This window comes from Cherax quadricarinatus, chromosome 91 (genome assembly GCF_038502225.1).
Source record: "Cherax quadricarinatus isolate ZL_2023a chromosome 91, ASM3850222v1, whole genome shotgun sequence".
In the NCBI taxonomy this organism is placed as follows: domain Eukaryota; kingdom Metazoa; phylum Arthropoda; class Malacostraca; order Decapoda; family Parastacidae; genus Cherax; species Cherax quadricarinatus.
The window spans coordinates 14,596,096-14,617,658 of NC_091382.1; the positions used below are offsets into that span (position 1 = coordinate 14,596,096).

A 21,563-nucleotide genomic window follows, 5' to 3' on the forward strand; every position below is an offset into this window, starting at 1 on the left:
CTCCTTTCCTTCCTACAATCCTCTCATTGTCGAGTAATTTTCCTGTTACCAGCATCATTCTCCTATCAATCATTATCTCTTTATCCCATGTCATCACTTCCAGTTCCTCTGTCAAGTTTTGTACCTTTGCCTCAGCAGCTACAGCTCATAAATCCAGCATCTTGCTCTCTGCAGTTATTTTCTCTACCACTGTATTGCAAAGCTTTTTTTGCCTTTTGTCCCACTTATGTCCATTGTTTTCTTGAGCCTTTCTGTCATGTTTACTTCTCAGACCAACTATTCACGGTTCCTCTGCCTCTACATCCTTCGTTTTGAGATCCTATTTTTTTATCCTGTTAGTATGTACTAGTTTGTGAAGTCTGTAGTTTACAGTCATCAGTTGGCCGGAAACAGTGTATAGAAGGTAGAGATTGCTTTGTTTTACTTTATCACCTTAACTGCCTAAAGAAGAGGAGTGCAGGTGGATGTTTCCTTAGAATTTTTTTTTATTAAATTCATGTGATATAAATTCTAATAACTTATGTCATTTCCCGACCCTCTTGTATATGCTTTATCTTAAAAAGACCGAAAATACAACTCATACTGCAGCATGAAATCACAGTTCTGTAAATGAAAATAGCTCTATCATATCCAAAGTGTCTACTCATTGTGGTCTGGAGACAGAATGCTTTGATAATTATGATAATTATTTTAAATCCTTGCTGACACAACATGTTCGTTGATTATTTGAAGCCATATAAAAAAAAAGTGTTTACATGTCCATGCACTCTACCCGGAGTCGTGGAATTCCATGTTAATCAAGAAATGCAAGAAGCCCCTGTCACGCGCCTTCAGTATTCTATAGCGAGGATGAATGGACACAGGGGTCACCCCACAGTCATTGAAAGCGACTTAGCATCACTCCACAAAGATGGCAGTAAAGCAATTGCAAAGAACTACACACCGATAGCATTAACATCCCACATCATAAAAGTCTCAGAAGATCGCCTACCACCTAGAAACGCATCAATTACACAACCCAGGGCAACACGGGTTTAAAGCAGGTCGCTCCTGCCTGTCCCAGCTACTGGACCACAATGACAAGGTCCTGAAATATTTTAGGGTATAAATAAAATGCAGATGTAGTATACACAGACTTTGCAAAAGCGTTGGACATGTGTGACCATGGTGTAATAGCGCACAAAATGCGTGTTAAAGGAATAACAGGAAAAGTAGGTAGATGGATCTATAACTTCTTAACAAACAGAACACGAAGAGTAGTAGTAAACAGAGTAAAGTCTGAGGTGGCCACAGTGAAAAGCTCTGTTCCACAAGGCACTGTATTTGCTCCCATTCTGTTCCTCATACTCATATCTGACATTGACAGAGATGCAGCCCATAGCTCCAATGACATGACAGAGTAGTCCATCAAATACACTGCGAGACTCCAAGAGGACATCAACCAAATCTTCAAATGGGCCACTCAAAACAATATGAAGTTCATTGAAGAGAAATTTCAACTACTTAGATATGGAGAACTTAAGGAAATTAAAACAGTACCAGGGTAAACAACAAATTTTAACCACACAATAGAGCGAAAAACTAATGTGAAGGACTTAGGTGTGATATTGCTAGTAGACCTCACCTTCAAAGACAAAAATGTATCTACCTCATCTGCTAGAAAAAAATGATAGGATGGATAACAAGAACCTCCTTAAAACAAGGGACACCAAGACCATGATGATTCTCTTCAAATCGCTTGTTCTCTCTAGGCTGGAATATTGTTCTACACTAACTGCCCCTTTCAAGGCAGGCGAAATTGCTAACTTATAGAATGTACAGAAAACTTTTACGGCACACATAAGCACGGTAAGTACTTAAATTACTGGGAACGGTTGAAGTCCCATGATTTGTATTTTCTGGAACGCAGGCAAGAAAGATACATGACAATATACACTTAGAAAATTCCTAGAAAATCCTGTAGGGATTAGTAACAAGTTTACACACGAAAGTCACTCCCTACGAAATCAAAAGACTTGGCAGGAGATGTAACATTTCCCCAGTAAAAAGTAGGGTCGCCACGAGTAACTAATAGACAACGAAATAAGTGTCAGGAGTCCAAGACTTTTCAGCTGCCTCCCAGCATGCATAAGTGGGTTTGCCAATAAACACCTGACTGTCTTCAAGAAGGCACTGAACAGGCACCTAAAGTCAGTACCTGACTGACTGAGCTGTGGTTCGTACGTCATTTGACGTGTGGCCAGCAGTTCTAGCCTGGTTGATCAGACCCTGACCAACCACGAAGCCTGGTCTCAGACCGGTCCGTGGGGGCTTTGATCCCCGAAACCCTCTCCAGGTATACTCCAGTATGTCTTTCATATAATATTTTCCAATTGAATGCACTGACATATGTAAATAGTGTAAATAGTGGGAAATCAATAGAAAGTGTGAAATAGTGAATTGATATTGTCAGAATTTGTTAAGATAGCGATAGCTGGCAGTTATGTAGATAAGCAAGAGATGTCTTTGTCTACAACAACAGCAGCAGCATTTGTTGTGACACCGTGGGAGGTGCTGTATGTCTCTGCTATCAGCTATACGTAAGTACAGTGTGACTCCCTTCAGTGTGTGGAGGTTCTTTGATGTTAGTGAAGGAGTCTTGATCCAAAGAACAATATCTAGTCACCACTTAAATGGATTAAACCTGATTTCCTACCTATTTTAATGCTGCTTCATGAAAATATGAGTTGTGACTACATGTTGTTTAAATAAGACACCATTTACTGCCTTAAATGTAATCTCTAGAGGCTTTTAGGATATTGTTTTTCCCTTTGCTGATAAGGAAACCGCTAGCTCACAGGTGCTCCCCCAATAAATAAAAAGATAATTATTAATATAATGATGAAAAAGTGGTAAAAGTTGTGGTAGGGATCCGCCAGGCAGTAACAGCAGCAGCAATAGTTCTGTCTTATATGCACAGATAAGAATATTTTATAATATGCTTGAGATTCCGAGGTAATAAGTATTAGGTGATTACTCTAAAGCACAGACTCTCTAGCCTGGCTTTCTTCAAAGAGGAATGTATCTACATACACCATTGTCTTTTTGTTACCTAATAGTCACCTGTTAACCAGAGTTCACACATTTTCATCCTTCATGCCAAGAGTAATATCATCATAGTCATTATTACAATTAGTAAGGAAGAGATGCACCACAAAATCTGGCAATAGAGTTTATTCAGCACCATGTGGTGGACGTTGCAAACTTCTAAACCTTACGAACAATGCAGCAATGAATTCCAGTTAGCTCACGAAAGAGATAATTAAACCATTACCTTACTAAACATCAAAACTCTCCAACAATCACCTCTTGAACTTCAAAGTCCACATCTTTGTAACCAAAAGAAAAAAAATTCTATACAGCGTTTTAGAGTATGGAAAAGTAGATAAGTACAGTATAATGTGATCATTTATTGATGACGTTATGCACACACAGTGGGATTTATCAGGTCTCACACAGATCTACCTAAGCAGAGCTTACTCACATACGCTCTGCTTAGGTAGATGTGTTTGTGATCACAGTGACGAGATGGGTCTGGTGAGGAGTATTGAAGTTAATTGCTGAGAAAAGTTTGGATTTAAGACTGGCTGCCCAGTATTGGCCAGTAGGTCCGTTTCTATGTAGGATAACAATGAAAACGTTTCCTGGGAAGAGGTTCTGGTATGTTGTAAAAGTCTTTGTTCTGGTCGAAAATGTTGAATATAGAAATAAGTGATGATTCAACCAAAACATCTTTTCAAAATGGCTGAACCTCATGCCTGGAAACTTCTTTATCGTTATCCGATATAGCAACAGACTTACTGGCCCATGCCTTCTCAGATCCAACTTATTTTCAGAAATCAACTTCAGCATTATTCACCCGACCCTTCACGTCACTATGATTCCTTATACAATCATGTACTCTCTGATGGGGAAGATTTGTTTGTGACAAATAAAACCCTATAAATACATTAAATAGCAGCCATTAAATTAACTTATAATTACTAATCCATAAGACAAATACAGTAGTTTACTAGAAAGATATATGAAATATTATGAAATGTGATGTAACTCATGGTGATATATAATCATGAATGCTAAAATGAACTGGATCAACTGGTTGGTATTGATACATTAGGCTTAATCATAAATTGTTCAGATCTGGTTTAAGTCATATTTGAAAGCTTTGTTTTAACTATTTTTGAAACTGGTGGCTGCAGGGATCTTATTATACCTTCTGGAAGGCAGCTACAAAGCTTAATGATCAATATTTTCATGAAGTTTCTGTATAGACTGAATTGAAAACGCAGTGTATCAAAGGAAAACGTATTTCTTATATTGTGTTTGTTCTGTTGCTGAGTAAAGGTTCATTCTGATTGTGTTCCAATTGTACCATGCATATTTAAAATGCACAGAGATAAGTGTAGATGTGTTGTATGTTCAGTAAATTGAGATTCTTTGAATATTGGTGGGGTTTGGGTATTCTGGAGCCTGATTGGGTTATTATTCTAACTGCCGATTTTCTGTTGGGTATCAATTGGTTTAAGGTGATTTGCTGTAGTAGATCTTTAATCACAAATCACGTAAGTGAGGTAGGGATTTAATGGAGTGTAGTACAGAAAGAGTAATGTTGTATTAAGAACAAAGCAACGAAATTTTGATAGAATGCATACATCTTTGAAAATTTTCTTAGATGCGTGATGAGAGTGTTATGCGTGCAGATATTCTTGCCAGGCTCAAGCTAGATAAACCCTTCAAATAGGCTCACCTTTTAAAACATACTACCCCACCTTGTGCTGTAATATATAAGGTTTTATCAGAAGTTAATTTTCAAATGCTTCATGGGTGGAAATACGGTGAGTGTAGATCCGGCTGAGAGTTTGAATGTGGTCGTTGTTGCGATTTTTTTGCACGTAACAGATTGAAAGTTTTAAAATTAAGAACAGCGTGTTATGTGTGAAAATATTTCAGGCTCGACAAAACAGGTAATAAAACTCACAAAATGTTTAGTAAGCATTTGTCAACAAAATATTGATTCGGATGCAGTGTTCTGATTGGTTTTCTCTACTAAAAGCAAGACAGACTTCATTTTGGAAGATGATGATCCCTCTGGTCGTCCAATGTCAAAAATTGATACCAACATTGAAAGAGTGAGAAAGGCTATTTATGGAGATCATCTTCAGATATCCAGAATATTTCAAATGCTATAGAATTTCTTATGTTTCGTGTCAAAGCATTTTGACACGACATGAGGCGAGTGGCTGTAAAATCTGTGCACTGCTTGTGACTCTTTCCATCATTTTCTGGACAAAATTAACTTCGTGGTCATCTCTCACCCTCCCAGTTCACCTAGCACTCTCTGACTTTCTCCTTTTAACAAGAATACAATAGCATTGAAGAAGTGGCGTTTTAATTAACAACGTGGAGGAGATTCAAGCAGAATTGCAGACACCATTAGACACTATTAGGAAAGAGTTCCAGAAATGTTTCGGAAAGTGGCAAAAGTGCTGGGATCAGTTTATTGGATCTCACGGTTAGTACATAATGGCTGACGACTTCAACCAAGCTTATAAGAACATAAGAACATAAGAAAGGAGGAACACTGCAGCAGGCCTGTTGGCCCATACTAGGCAGGTCCTTTACAATTCATCCCACTAACAAACATTTGACCAACCCAATTTTCAATGCCACCCTAGAAACAAGCTCCAATGTTCAAGTCCCACTCAAATCCAACCCCTCCCACTCATGTACTTATCCAACCTAAATTTGAAACTACCCAAAGTCCTAGCCTCAATAACCCAACTAGGTAGACTGTTCCACTCATCAACTACCCTATTTCCAAACCAATTCTTTCCAATGTCCTTTCTAAATCTAAACTTATCTAATTTAAATCCATTACTGCGGGTTCTCTCTTGAAGAGATATCCTCAAGACCTTGTTAATATCCCCTTTATTAATACCTATCTTCCACTTATGCACTTCGATCAGGTCTCCCCTCATTCTTCGCCTAACAAGTGAATGTAACTTAAGAGTCTTCAATCTTTCTTCATAAGGAAGATTTCTAATGCTATGTATTAATTTAGTCATCCTACGCTGAATGTTTTCTAATGAATTTATGTCCATTCTGTAATATGGAGACCAGAATTGAGCTGCATAATCTAGGTGAGGCCTTACTAATGATGTATAAAGCTGCAGTATGACCTCTGGACTTCTGTTGCTTACACTTCTTGATATAAATCCAAGTAATCTATTTGCCTTATTACGTACGCTTAGGCATTGCTGTCTTGGTTTAAGGTTGCTGCTTACCATAACCCCCAAGTCCTTTTCGCAATCTGTATGGCTAAGTTCTACATTATTTAACTTATAAGTGCTAGGATTATGGACACTCCCGAGCTTCAGAACCTTGCATTTATCTACATTGAACTGCATCTGCCACTTTTCTGACCAAGAGTAGAGTTTGTCTAAATCCTCCTGAAGTTCCCTAACATCTACGTTTGAATCAATTATCCTACCTATCTTCGTGTCATCGGCGAATTTGCTCATATAACTAGTAAGTCCTTCATCAAGATCATAGAAGAGGTCTCAGTTGTCAATGAATGTTACCGCATTTTCCTTACAGTATTTGTCTAGCCAGCAATTGACACCAATTGCTCTGGACAACCATTCATTTCCAACTCCTCTCCTTGGCAAAATGCCACATATGACAGGTTTCCCACCCTTCCTCCTAATTATCTCTATTGCTGACCTATACCTGCTAATCAGGTCCTCACTCCTACGTCTGCCAACATTGTTGCCTCCAGCACTGAGACAGATAATAGGATTGCTCCCATTACCTCTCATGTTGTCATCCAGACGGCTAACAATATTTTTCACCCCAGCCCCAGGAAAACACACTCTCTGCCTCCTACTCCTATCCTTCAAGCAGAATGCCCTATCCATGTACCTAATCTGGCTATCCCCAACAACAACAATGTTTCTACCTTCCTTGGCGTCGTCCGTCGTGATGCTCCGAGTAGTCGACTCACATTCGCCAGGTAGCATTACACCACTTGTAGAATTCGTCAAGACGTTCTCGAAGGTCTTCGTTGGGGTTTCTAAGGATGTCTTACTCACGTCTGCCAATTCTTCTTTGGTGTTCGTTGTGGCATTCCCAGTAGAACACTCACATTCGTCAGGTAGCACCGAGAATGGATTGGAAGTTTCCACATTAGTCTTCTTGTTTCTCGTTGTTTCTGCCTCTCCAACCGTTTTCTTGATCTTCAGCTTGGTTCCATGTTGCCCGGCCACTGACCAAGCTCCCCTCTTAACCTGGGGACTCACAACAGAAGGATTACTACGAATCCTCTTGTTCTCCTCCGTTAATCGCCGTATCTTCATCTTAGCAACTCTGAGCTCTTCTCTCAGCTGCTGGTAAAGTTGCTCAAGAGAGGGCATCCTGGTACAGATTCACAGAGAGCACACAAACAGGTCTTCACAGAGCTAAGTACACGTCACCACTCTAAGTACACGTCACCACTCTAAGTACACGTCACCACTCCTAAGTACACGTCACCACTACTAAGTACACGTCACCACTCCTAAGTACACGTCACCACTCCTAAGTACACGTCACCACTCCTAAGTACACGTCACCACTCTAAGTACATGAACTTTTCAGAGCACTTCGTCTGTACCGACTCCCTCATTCATTTATATAAGATAAATAATTACCTGGCAGGCGAAACATCTGTAAACCGTCTTAATGCTGCTGTTATATCTTATATGAATATAATAATAATGTTGATAATAATAATAATAATAATAATAATAATAATAATAATAATAATAATAATAATAATAACAATAATAATAATAATAATAATAATAATAATAATAATAATAATAATAATAATAATAATAATAATAAGTCGAAGAAGGAGAAATATATGTATTTTTGGCTGCTGGACTGGAGAAAGGTATCCTTGTATTTCATAAGCCCAGCCTGTTAGGTGATTATTAAATTCCATTGCTACATATTTGTGTGTGAATCTCGTCACTTTCATGCACCTGAAAATGAAAACATGTTTGCATGTAATTAACATAAGAACATAAGAAAGGAGGAACACTGCAGGAGGCCTGTTGGCCCATACTAGGCAGGTCCTTTACAATTCATCCCACTAACAAACATTTGACCAACCCAATTTTCAATGCTACCCAAGAAATAAGCTCTGATGTGCAAGTCCCACTCAAATCCAACCCCTCCCACTCATGTACTTATCCAACTTAAATTTGAAACCACCCAAAGTCCTAGCCTCAATTGTCAGCATAGTTGCTGATCCCTGTATTCCCTGTATTATATAGCATAGCATATTAGTATCCTCCATGTGCTTTAGACACGAGATCCCTCGTAGGCCTTTGGCTTGGAGTGACGTCATGGGCATACACATGGGCAGTGATCCCTTTGTCCCGCCCTCACTCAGCGGCAGACCGTCTAGGCGTAAACAGGCTAGGTAACTGTGGCTCCATCTCCCATCTCAGTCTGACAATATATCTACCATCCTACAAGTGTGTCTACTTTCAACCTGTGATATCTCCATTCAAGAACTCTTACGATAAATGGTGACAGCGGAGGGCCTGTAATTCTGACGATTACAGCGATTTCTGGAGATAAAGTTGTCGACCAGCAAGACGGCCATTTCGTGTTACCAGTAGGCCTACCGAGGTTCACCCCATCCAGCTACCTCAAGCCAGCTACTCTACCAGCTTCTACATTATTCACTGGTCAGTCTCTTTGTATTAGTGTTTCCTGCTTTTTTGCATTACTCCCGAGGGGTTGACCCGAGTTTGCAAAATAAGCCAGCTTCCAGTCTGTGGTGGGGGAGTCAGAACACCCGAGTCCAGTCCAGCCTAGCCTACTCCATCCAATTATTTTGCCTGCCAAGCCAGCTTCCACCCCTGCTGTGCTCATCGTGTGAAGTTATCAAGCTATTCTGTGTGAAGGGTTAAGATAAGCCAGCTAGCAACTAACCCAGGTGTCTTACCCCAGTACTCAGGCAAGCCACGTGACTAGTCTTCATCGCTTGTGATTCAAGTTCCAAGCATTCTGAGTGCTCCTTGTCATCCTTGTGGTGTTGTAGTATTTCGTGGGTTTCTCCTAAGCCAGCCGGCTTAGAATTATCTTCGCGGCAGTGTGGGTTTTCTCAGTGAGGCTTACGACGTTCAACCCATAAGCCCAGCCACTCACGATCACGTGTGTCGCACCATTGCCGGTCTCAGACGCCTCGCTCAGCCTTTACCCACAAACCCAACTACAGTCGGCCATTACAACTCACCTACCTCATCAGTGTTTTGGTGCTCTGCTAAGGGTTGTAGCACCATATTTTAAGGACCACATAGGGGGTCAAGAGCTAGAGTGTGGCGCGCCATCTTTAAAAGCCTCCTGTGTGTTGTCTCTCGCCGATTTAAGCGCAATTCTACGATCATCTGTGCAGAGGACAGCAGCAAGACGATATAAACAATCCATCAATCTCATTTTTTCAAGTGTTACAGCTATAATATTTTTTTTTTAGAGACATTTGCGAGTGTTGAGACATTTCTTTTGTGTTCCCAGTGAATTTTTCTCTTAGTGACATTCAGTGACTCTTGATCAGACTCAGTGTTTATCATGTACTGATTGCATAAATTTCTTTTAATCTCCTTAATTCAGTGTTAATTTTCGTGCATTATTTTATATCTGTTGTGTTGTGTTTCTTTTTATACACACTTGAAGTAAGTACTTAGTGTTTCCTTTGTTGTGTGTGCAACATATGAGCAGTATAGAACTTGTGTTTAAACTTCAGAATTCCAGTGAATTAACTCAGTAAATTTTTCACCTCATATTCTGCATCACAACTCAGTGTTGTCTGTTATTTTTTTTTCTTCCTAGCAATTGTGTATTTTTGTTTGTTCCCTGTGTGTTGAACATTCTTGTGTTCATATTTTTCCATTCAGCCAGTGTTTAATTTGTCTTATTTCCACAGACAATAGTGCCATTTTTAAAGCTCCAGCAAGAAATCTGTTTACAAAATTTTTTTAAAAACATCAAGTTTCATTGCAAGAAAATTCTAGTACTGAGTTTATGTTGATGTTTTGTGCTCTGCATCACTGTAAGTGTTGTATTTCTTTTTGTTGTGTGTTTTAGCACCTATTATTTTTCATATTTTATTGAACAAATTCACTCTTAGTGCAATTTTTAAGTTCTCCTTCTAAAGTAAATTGTTCTTTTGCTTGTTGTTTAAGTGCAGTTAAGAGTTAAAGTGTTCATTCCTTGATATATTTCTTTTCTTGTGTGTTATAATTTTAATTATTGCACACAGACTCATTTTGCAATAATTCTTGTGCAAATATTGTGTTGCTATTAAAGTTTTTCTTGCAGAAAATTTTATGCAGTGTTGTGCAATACAGTTTCTTACAGTGCAGTTTCTTATGCTCTGTTCTGTGCATAGTATTTTATTCTGTCTGTCATTTTAATTTTTATTTCAGTGAATTGTGTGTTTGTTTTAATTTTTGCACAAGTTTATTGAGTCCATTTTATTATTTTATTGTGTATTTTCCTTGTTGCATTGAAAGTAAAGACAACTCACTGTGCCATTTATTCAATTTAAAGTAAAAGTTGAGCAAATTAGATTTGAGCAAAGTACAAGTTCTCTTGATTTTCAGTGTTTGTTAAGTTGCATATTTTTTTTTTTCTTGTGTGAGTTCTTTGCTTACTGTGTAACTTGTCAATTTTTAATTACTTATGCAGAATAGTTAAGCATTTTCTTCCATTTAAGTTCACTGTGTTGTGTGTTCCTCAGTTATCATTTTCTTTGTTCTCTAAATTCTAGTTTTTACATTTTGGCAAACATGTCTCAAGTTTTCTCTAGCGATGCCTCAGCACTTGCTGCTAGTACAACCATTAATGTGTCAGCCCAAAATTCGAGTAACTCCGTATCAAACGATAGACATACTCAGACTTCTGGCCTGCGTAACTTCACTCGTGATCCGTATGATGCTATGCCATTATTCAATGGTGATCCAGACAACCTTGAAGGTTGGTTTACTGCAGTTAGAGCCAGAGCTGACGCTTCAGTTGATGGTCCCCCTTCTGAGAGTCTTTTAATAAGTATCGGAAAGGAGAGTCTAGCCCGTTCTTCAGCTGCCTCAAATGTATTTAAATTAATTCGTATGAAGGACTTCCAAGATCTGACCAGGTGGCAAGATTATGAACAGTTAATTCGCAATTATCTTGAACCAGTGCGAGAAACCGATCCGTTCGTTGTTCTCAAAGAATTAGTTTGCACAGCCCCGAGACCAGAAGAGTCATTAGAGGAGTTTGCTCTTCGTCTCAATAACCTAATGTCCTCATTTGTTAAAGCAGGCCGAAATTCAAGATATCTTAACGATAGTGATAAACCAGCCCTTGATGGGTTTGCCAGATTAGCTGCCTTTGGAGTCGTTAAACAACTAATGCCACCGACATCTAAGTATGTGTACAATTCAAGTCCGCTAGATGCTAATATGGGACCGCTTAAAGCTCTAATCCATGTACGAAATTTGTGTCCCGAGGGATCCTTCCCTTATCGTAGGTCTATGCCAAACACCTTGTCCAATCCTGTACCTCCTTTAGTTTGTGCTACTACCAAACCTCCCAACCGCAATCACTCACGCTCATCATCCAAAGCAAGTGTTAAGAGCTATCATTCCCGTAACACCCATAGTACGTACAGTAACCACAGTCAAATAATTTGCTACAATTGTGGTTTCCGTGGCCATATCGCTAGTAATTGTTATGCCAGTTACCCTAAGAAGCGTCGTACTGATGATGAGTACCAGTCAGATCTTCCCTACTGTACTCATCATAGAATTCATGGACATGATACATCTGAGTGCAATGCGCTCTACAATATGCGGTACTCTAGATCTTTCCATGGCCGTTCCAACCGCAGAGCCAGGAGAGGAAACAGACGTCGTGGTTCACAGTCTAATCAGAACCAGGCTCATTCTTCCAATTCGGGGGAATTAGAGCGCCCCAGTCAAACCGCCCAATGGTGACGGTAAGTGATAATGAGTACGCCATCCCCGTTCACAATTCCTTTGAAGCCTTAAGCAGTCTCGAGAATGACAATCCTGCTGATGATGTGGCTTCACACGTCTCTGACGTAGAGGAATTTGGGGATGAAGTAGAAGATGCTTTATCCGATGATAACTCAACTTCCTGTTTGCATATGAGTTCTAATGCAACGATTGGTCCATTAGTACAAGCTTCTGTCCATAATGCGCCCGTTCATGTGTTCATGGACTCTGGTGCGCAAGTTAATATCATTAGGTCTAGCTTGTTTAAAGAGAAGCGGTTACGACGTATCCTCCTCGTTGAACCAACTACTGTAACCTTCCTTGGTGGAGTAGCTGGTTCTCTTCTGCGAGTCCGAGGTCAGACTTCACTCACCTTTACTATCCAAGGCAGAGACTTTACTGCTGTTTTTCTTGTTGTCGACCAGATTGCTTTCCCTGGTGACCTTCTTCTGGGATTTGCTTCCATGCGAGACTTACGCATTGTGCTCGACCCGTACCGATGGCATGCCCAAATAGATGACTTAATCGTTCCATTCTGGGGTTACCAGCTTGGATCAGAAATCTGTCATACTGCTGCAGAGTATGATGTACGCATTAAGTCCTTACAAGCCAATGCAATTTCCAGTAGCGTACCCAAGCGGTCAGGCACTGGTAATTCTGTCACTCCCATTAGTGTTCCACCTATACCTTCAGACTTGCAGGATAGTGTTCCGTTGCCTCAAGTGTCCGAGGACACTCAGACTGCCTTGAGTGCACAGCCTATCCCTGCAATGACTGCTAGTTCGAGTAGTAGTTTCTCCACAGGGGATGCCTTGTCAGAAAACGATTACTTGGAACTAGTAATGCCATCTCTTGTTGATGTCACATGCCGTTTGCAGAAAGACGTCTCTGTTGCGGCTAGTGCTCTCACTAGAGTGTCTGTTGTTGTTCCTAATGTTCCAGATGGTGATACCGTCCTAGTTGACAGTGATTCCTGCAAGGTCAAAGGTTTATTTGTTGAACCTTCCTTACACATTGTAAGAGACAGTAAGATCCATTTACTCCTTGCTAACACTTTGGGTCACAGTGCTCGTCTCAGAGCAAATACCAACCTCGTTGACCTAGTTCACTATCCTTACCCTGTTCAAGTACAGGATGACGTGTCACCTGACCAGTGGGTCGGTGCTATTTCTACCGGGGAGACCTCATCCACTTCTCCGGATCAATCTGTTTCACCAGTTGAGGAGAAAGACTTAGCTCCTACTGACTTCCCAGACGAAGTCAAGCGTTTGTTGACTCTGTTGAACAAACGTCGTAAAGCTATTGCCTTACCAGGTGAGAAGATGGGTATAACGAACTTATTGTCCCATCGTATTCCACTTGAACCTGGTACTAGACCTATTTACATACCTGCGTACAGAATGCCTCATTCACAAGTTGCTGTCGCAGAGGAACTGATCAATCAAATGCTCAATGATGGAGTTATTGCACATAGCAATTCACCCTGGAATGCGCCCTTGATCCTAGTGCCTAAGAAGGATGGCACTTGGCGCCCGGTGATTGACTTTAGGAAGTTAAACGCGAAAACCATTCCAGATCGTTTCCCACTTCCTGTACTAGGTGACCTTTTACGCAATATCGGAGATAACAAAGTCTTCTCGACCCTAGACTTGTTACAAGGGTTTTGGCAAGTCCCTCTTCACGAGGACAGCCAAGAGTTAACAGCTTTCTCCACTCCCACAGGTCATTATCATTTCCTCCGTATGGCGTTTGGATTACGATCGTCTCCTATCACGTTCTCTAGACTCATGACCAATATCTTTAGAGGTCTGATAGGTAAAGCACTTATGGTGTACTTAGACGACGTAATCGTCATGTCCGAAGACGTGGACACACATCTGAAAAGACTTGATACAGTACTTGGAAAGCTTGAAGAAGCAAATTTAAAGATCAAACTGTCTAAATGCCAATTTTTCAGATCAGAAATTAAGTTTCTTGGTCACGTAGTCACTCCTAGAGGGGTTACGACTGACCAAAGTAAAGTAACAGCAGTATTAAATTTTCCAACTCCCAAAACCGCTGATGCCGTAAGATCCTTTGTGGGCTTAGCAGGTTTTTATAGATCTTTCATTGCTAATTTTTCTTCCATAGCTGCTCCTCTAACTGAGTTGCTTAAGAAAGATGCTCCTTTTAGTTGGACCTTCCGTCAAGAAACAGCATTCCAAACTCTAAAAGAAAAGCTAACATCTGCTCCCATTTTGAAATTCCCAGATTTTTCTAAGCCCTTCTATCTGACAACTGATGCTAGTTCCATTGGCATAGGTGCCGTACTAGCTCAGAAGACTGATAGCAAGTACAACGCAGTTGCATTTGCTAGCCGAGTCCTTACGAAGGCTGAACGTAATTATACAGTAACGGAGCAAGAAGCTTTAGCAATAGTATGGTCTTTAAAGCACTTCCGAGACATCATTTACCAGTACCCTGTTCATGTCTTGACAGATCATGCGCCACTGATACCTTTATTCCAGAACAAACAGCCTACTGGAAGGTTAGCCAGATGGTCCTTGACTATCCAAGAGTTCAATCCCACTTTTGAACATTTACCTGGCAAGTCAAATGTAGTCGCAGATGCTTTATCGCGACACGTTAGTGTAGTTACTGCAGATCCTCCATTTACTGTCGAGGATGTCAAAACTGCACAAAGAATAGATCCCATGTGGTCTGGTGTGATTCGATTCCTTCTCCAGGAAGATCCCATTCTTACTGTAAAGCCACCAGCACCCATTAGTGACTTTGTAATGAGTCAGGAATTACTGTATCGAACAGCCGAGTTGGGTACTCCAAGCAGAAGAGTTTACCAGTTAGTAATTCCACAGTCACTAGTGAACGTAGCTCTACAGCTAGTTCATGATGCACCAGGTGTTGCACACCCTGGTATGGATCGTTCGGTGAAACAAGCCAGAATGAAATACTTTTGGCCACGTATGGCAACTGACATTTCCGAGTATGTTAAGAAATGTAGTGTCTGTATGCAGCATAAAGGAAATGTCAATGGTCCTAACCCAATCCAAGTGTACCCAACCACTAGCGAACCGTGGGAAAGAGTTGCCCTTGATTTGTTAACTAATTTTAAATGTTCCCTCCAAGGCAACAAACATCTGTGTGTTATGGTAGACCATTTCACCAGATATTGTGAGCTAGTTCCTATTGCAGATAAGACTGCAGAGACAGTAGCTAAAGCGTTTAAAGAACGCATTATCTGCAGGCATACCACCCCAAAGTCCTTAGTAACAGATAATGGAGGTGAATTCTGTAATGAGGTTCTTGAAAATTTGTGTACTTTATACAAGATCTCTAAATCCACCATTGTTCCTCATCATCCTGCCAGCAATGGGTTAGCCGAAAGAACAAATAAGAAAGTACTTGATGTTCTGAGAGCCACTATCAACCCCAATAGTGAAACTTGGGATGAAGTTATACCAGATGTCCAGTGTGCCATAAATTCTGCTTACAATGCTTCCATAGGTGATACTCCACATTATGCATTGTATGGTGTAGACAAGCGTTTACCCTATGAGTTGTTATATTCTACTCCGAAACCTAATTACAACCCTGATGATTTCGTAGCAACTCGTACCAGCTTAGCTCAAAGTGTTTTTAGAAGAATCCGTGAAACACTTCATAAATCAACAGCAGAATTTACAAGAGTCGCAAACACTCGAGCAAAGCCATCTAAAATCAAAGTAGGTTCGAGAGTTATGCTGATTAACTTTAACAAAACGTCTGCAATGCCAAAGCTTGATCAAAAGTTTGTCGGACCTTATCGAGTAGTTGAACATATCACTGGAAATAAGTATAAGGTTAGAGAAATTAGTACTGGCAAATACAAAGAATCGCATTTAGATCATATGAAATTAGTATGCGATGTTGAGGATATTGCTACCCAGACTAATGTGACAGATTCTGACAATCCTCCTGATCCTGTACTCTCTATCTCAGATACTCAGTCAGATACTCAACCTGAATGTCGTTACTCCTTGCGTACTCGACAAGTAATGAGAAACCCGCAAGTATCTTTTGTAGATATTCCTTCAAATCTCTCTCAGTCAAGGCATGTGTTGGCCATTGCAGAGGAATTCGATCCTCCCAGAGATGATAACCATTCTGCATATGTAAACCTTACCCTCGCAGAATTGGGTTTAAATGTACATAGTCTGTATAATTAGATGTCCGAGATGAATGAAAGTGTCAACTGTGTGTTTATTATTAGCTGATCAGTTTGTCAGAAATTTTCGTGTTCACGTTCCCTCCGTATTCTGAGAATTAACAGTCTAGATTTGTGTGCACCGAATCTGCCTTTCTGTTAAACACTTCTTTGTATATATTTATTCTTCCTCAGAATCCGTAGAGTGCATGAATACAGATCGATCGATCAATTCCATCCATATTGTATAATGAATTGTTCTTATAGTTTGTAATGCATTATGTTAACACCCTCTATGTAATGTCCATTATGATACCATCCATTAGTTCTAAGATATATATGAATTTGTTATTGTATAGAATCAGCCCAGATCCGCCTGCCTGTTCAGCCTATAGATAGTAGTGTATGTCGGGACGACATACGTAACATGACCGAGCTGTCAGCATAGTTGCTGATCCCTGTATTCCCTGTATTATATAGCATAGCATATTAGTATCCTCCATGTGCTTTAGACACGAGATCCCTCGTAGGCCTTTGGCTTGGAGTGACGTCATGGGCATACACATGGGCAGTGATCCCTTTGTCCCGCCCTCACTCAGCGGCAGACCGTCTAGGCGTAAACAGGCTAGGTAACTGTGGCTCCATCTCCCATCTCAGTCTGACAATATATCTACCATCCTACAAGTGTGTCTACTTTCAACCTGTGATATCTCCATTCAAGAACTCTTACGATAAATGGTGACAGCGGAGGGCCTGTAATTCTGACGATTACAGCGATTTCTGGAGATAAAGTTGTCGACCAGCAAGACGGCCATTTCGTGTTACCAGTAGGCCTACCGAGGTTCACCCCATCCAGCTACCTCAAGCCAGCTACTCTACCAGCTTCTACATTATTCACTGGTCAGTCTCTTTGTATTAGTGTTTCCTGCTTTTTTGCATTACTCCCGAGGGGTTGACCCGAGTTTGCAAAATAAGCCAGCTTCCAGTCTGTGGTGGGGGAGTCAGAACACCCGAGTCCAGTCCAGCCTAGCCTACTCCATCCAATTATTTTGCCTGCCAAGCCAGCTTCCACCCCTGCTGTGCTCATCGTGTGAAGTTATCAAGCTATTCTGTGTGAAGGGTTAAGATAAGCCAGCTAGCAACTAACCCAACTAGGTAGACTGTTCCACTCATCAACTACCCTATTTCCAAACCAATACTTTCCTATGTCCTTTCTAAATCTAAACTTATCTAATTTAAATCCATTACTGCGGGTTCTCTCTTGGAGAGATATCCACAAGACCTTGTTAATATCCCCTTCATTAATACCTATCTTCCACTTATACACTTCGATCAGGTCTCCCCTCATTCTTCGTCTAACAAGTGAATGTAACTTAAGAGTCTTCAATCTTTCTTCATAAGGAAGATTTCTAATGCTATGTATTAATTTAGTCATCCTATGCTGAATGTTTTCTAACTAATTTATGTCCATTCTGTAATATGGAGACCAGAATTGAGCTGCATAATCTAGGTGAGGCCTTACTAATGATGTATAAAGCTGCAGTATGACCTCTGGACTTCTGTTGCTTACACTTCTTGATATAAATCCCAGTAATCTATTTGCCTTATTACGTATGCTTATGCATTGCTGTCTTGGTTTAAGGTTGCTGTTTACCATAACCCCCAAGTCCTTTTCGCAATCTGTATGGCTAAGTTCTACATTATTTAACTTATAAGTGCTAGGGTTATGGACACTCCCGAGATTCAGAACTTTGCATTTATCTACATTGAACTGCATCTGCCACTTTCCTGACCAAGAGTAGAGTTTGTCTAAATCCTCATGAAGTTCCATAACATCTACGTTTGAATCAATTATCCTACCTAACTTCGTGTCATCGGCGAATTTGCTCATATAACTAGTAAGTCCTTCATCAAGATCATTGATATATATTATAAACAACAACGGGCCCAAGACTGATCCCTGTGGAATGCCACTTGTTACTGATCCCCACTCGGATTTAACCCCATTTATGGACACTCTCTGCTTCCTGTCTGTGAGCCATGATTCGATCCACGAGAGCACCCTTTCCCCAATGCCATGAGCTGCTACTTTCTTCAACAGTCTTTGGTGCGGAACTCTATCAAATGCCTTACTAAAATCTAAGTAAACAATATCAAATTCTTTATCGTGGTCAACAGCCTCAAAAGCTTTACTGAAGAAAGTTAATAAATTAGTTAGACAAGACCGGCCTCTTGTGAATCCATGCTGAGTATCATTAATCAAGCTATGCTTATCGAGATGGCTTCTTATAATCTCAGCTATAATTGACTCTAGCAACTTGCCTACAATTGAGGTCAGGCTTATTGGGCGGTAATTTGACGGTAACGACTTGTCCCCTGTTTTAAAAATAGGAATTACATTAGCAATCTTCCACATATCAGACACTACACCTGTTTGAAGAGATAAATTAAAAATATTAGTTAATGGTTCACAGACTTCCATTTTGCATTCCTTAAGAACCCTTGAAAAAACCTCATCAGGACCCGGTGACTTATTTTGCTTCAGTCGGTCTATCTGCTTCACAACCATTTCACTAGTGACTGTGATGTTACATAATTTATCTTCTTCTGATCCACTATAAAAATTAATTACCGGAATATTATTAGTGTCTTCCTGTGTAAAAACTGAGAGAAAATAATTATTTAAAATCGAGCACATTTCATTCTCTTTGTCAGTAAGATGCCCATAGTTATTTTTAAGGGGACCTATCTTATCTCTGACTTTTGTTCTATATACCTGGAAAAAACTTTTTGGATTAGTTTTAGAATCCCTAGCAACTTTAATTTCATAGTCCCTTTTAGCTTTTCTTATCCCCTTTTTAATGTCCCTCTTAATGTCAATATACAGATTCGTAAGATGACCCTCGCCTCTTTTGATACGCCTATAAATTCCTTTCTTATGCCCTAGTAGATATTTCAGCCTATTATTCATCCATTTTGGGTCATTTCTATTTGATCTAATTTCCTTATAAGGGATAAACGTTCTTTGAGCAGCATGTATTGTGTTCAGAAAACTGTCATATTGATAGCTCTCTTCGTTACCCCAGTCAACAGATGATAAGTGTTCTCTAAGCCCATCGTAATCTGCTAAGCGAAAATCTGGGACTGTTACTGAGTTATCCCTACTATCATACTTCCATTCAATTCTAAATGTAATTGATTTGTGGTCGCTAGCACCCAGTTCCTCTGAAACTTCTAAATTATTAACAAGGGATTCATTGTTTGCCAGAACTAAGTCAAGCAGGTTATTTCCCCTTGTAGGTTCTGTCACAAACTGCTTCAAAAAACAATCCTGAACTACTTCTAAGAAATCGTATGATTCTAAATTCCCAGTCAAGAAATTCCAATCAATATGACTAAAGTTAAAGTCTCCTAGAATTACTACATTATCGAGCCTTGTGGCCCTAACAATTTCCTCCCATAGTAGTCTCCCCTGGTCCCTATCTAAATTTGGGGGACGGTATATCACACCTAAAATTAATTTTTCATGCCCCTATGAAAATTCTATCCAAACAGACTCTGTATGTGTTACTTCAGACTTAATACCCGTTTTTATGCAACAGTTCAAGCGATCTCGGACATACAATGCCACCCCACCCCCCTTCCCGATACTTCTATCTACTTGGAACAATTTAAAACCCTGAATGTGACATTCTGCAGGCATGTCCCGACTTTTTGAATTAAACCACGTCTCAGTAATGGCAAATACATCTATGTTACCTGCACTAGCAACTAGTCTCAACTCGTCCATCTTATTCCTAGCACTGCGACTATTTGTGTAATAAATTTTTAATGACCCTCCTCTCTCTTTACCCTTCCTGCTCCTTTCTATTATTCCACTAAACCTATTACTGTCCTTGTCAATTAGTGCCACTGGCTTTCCAATATCCACCTCATTTTGCCTATTACTAGTTCTCCTAGTACTCATGTTACTACCCTGCGACTTCACAGTTTTCCTGCCAAAACCCATACCACTAACTATTCCTAGTTTAAAGACCTAACAGCTCCCTCCACTGCGTTGGCCAGTGCTCCCACCCCACACCTAGATAAGTGAACCCCATCCCTGGCATACATGTCATTTCTGCCATAGAAGAGGTCTCAGTTGTCAATGAATGTTACAGCAATTTCCTTACAGTATTTGCCCAGCCAGGAATTGACACCAATTGCTCTGGACAACCATTCATTTCCAACTCCTCTCCTTGGGAAAATGCCACATATGACATGTTTCCCACCATTCCTCCTAATTATCTCTATTGCTGACCTACACCTGCTAATCAGGTCCTCACTCCTACGTCTGCCAACATCGTTGCTTCCAGCACTGAGACAGATAATAGGATTGCTCCCATTACCTCTCATGATGTCATCCAGACGGCTAACAATATCCTTCATCCCAGCCCCAGGAAAACACACTCTCTGCCTCCTACTCCTATCCTTCAAGCAGAATGCCCTATCCATGTACCTAATCTGGCTATCCCCAACAACTACAATGTTTTTACCTTCCTTGGCGTCGTCCGTCGTGATGGTCCGAGTAGTCGACTCACATTCGCCAGGTAGCATTACACCACTTGTAGAATTCGTCAAGACGTTCTCGATGGTCTTCGTTGGGGTTTCTAGGGATGTCTTACTCACGTCTGTCAATGCTTCTTTGGTGCTCGTTGTGGCATTCCCAGTAGAACACTCACATTCGTCAGGTAGCACCGAGAATGGATTGGAAGTTTCCACGGTAGTCTTCTGGTTTCTCGTTGTTTCTGCCTCTCCAACCGTTTTCTTGATCTTCAGCTTGGTTCCATGTTGCCCGGCCACTGACCAAGCTCCCCTCTTAACCTGGGGACTCACAACAGGAGGATTACTACGAATCCTCTTGTTCTCCTCCGTTAATCGCCGTATCTCCATCTTAGCAACTCTGAGCTCTTCTCTCAGCTGCTGGTAAAGTTGCTCAAGAGAGGGCATCCTGGTTCAGTTTCACAGACAGCACACAAACAGGTCTTCACAGAGCTAAATACACGTCCCCACTGAGCTAAGTACACGTCAACACTGACGTGTGTATATGTATTACTATGTATTTACATATGTAATTTTTTAATGCATGTGCTATTCTCCTGTGAAATAAGTGAAACCAAAATTTGTATTTGTTTTTCAGAATGTAAAGCTTGCTGGTGTATTATCTTTGTGTTTCATAAACACGCAAGATTAGTAGATGTAGTAGTAGTAGAAGTAGACACAGTAGTAGTAGTAGATGTAGTAGTAGTAGT

General features: G+C 40.4%; 1 protein-coding gene across 1 annotated transcript in view; it reads left to right on the plus strand.

The window, feature by feature from the left end:
- Nucleotides 1–2,521: 2,521 nt before the first annotated feature.
- LOC128688235 (carboxylic ester hydrolase-like) overlaps nucleotides 2,522–21,563 on the plus strand; it is a 303,519-nt gene continuing 284,477 nt past the window's right edge. Inside the window, exon 1 of the mRNA XM_070104403.1 lies at nucleotides 2,522–2,579. The gene's annotated coding sequence lies outside the window, so the exon portion shown is untranslated. The remainder of the gene's footprint in view (nucleotides 2,580–21,563) is intronic.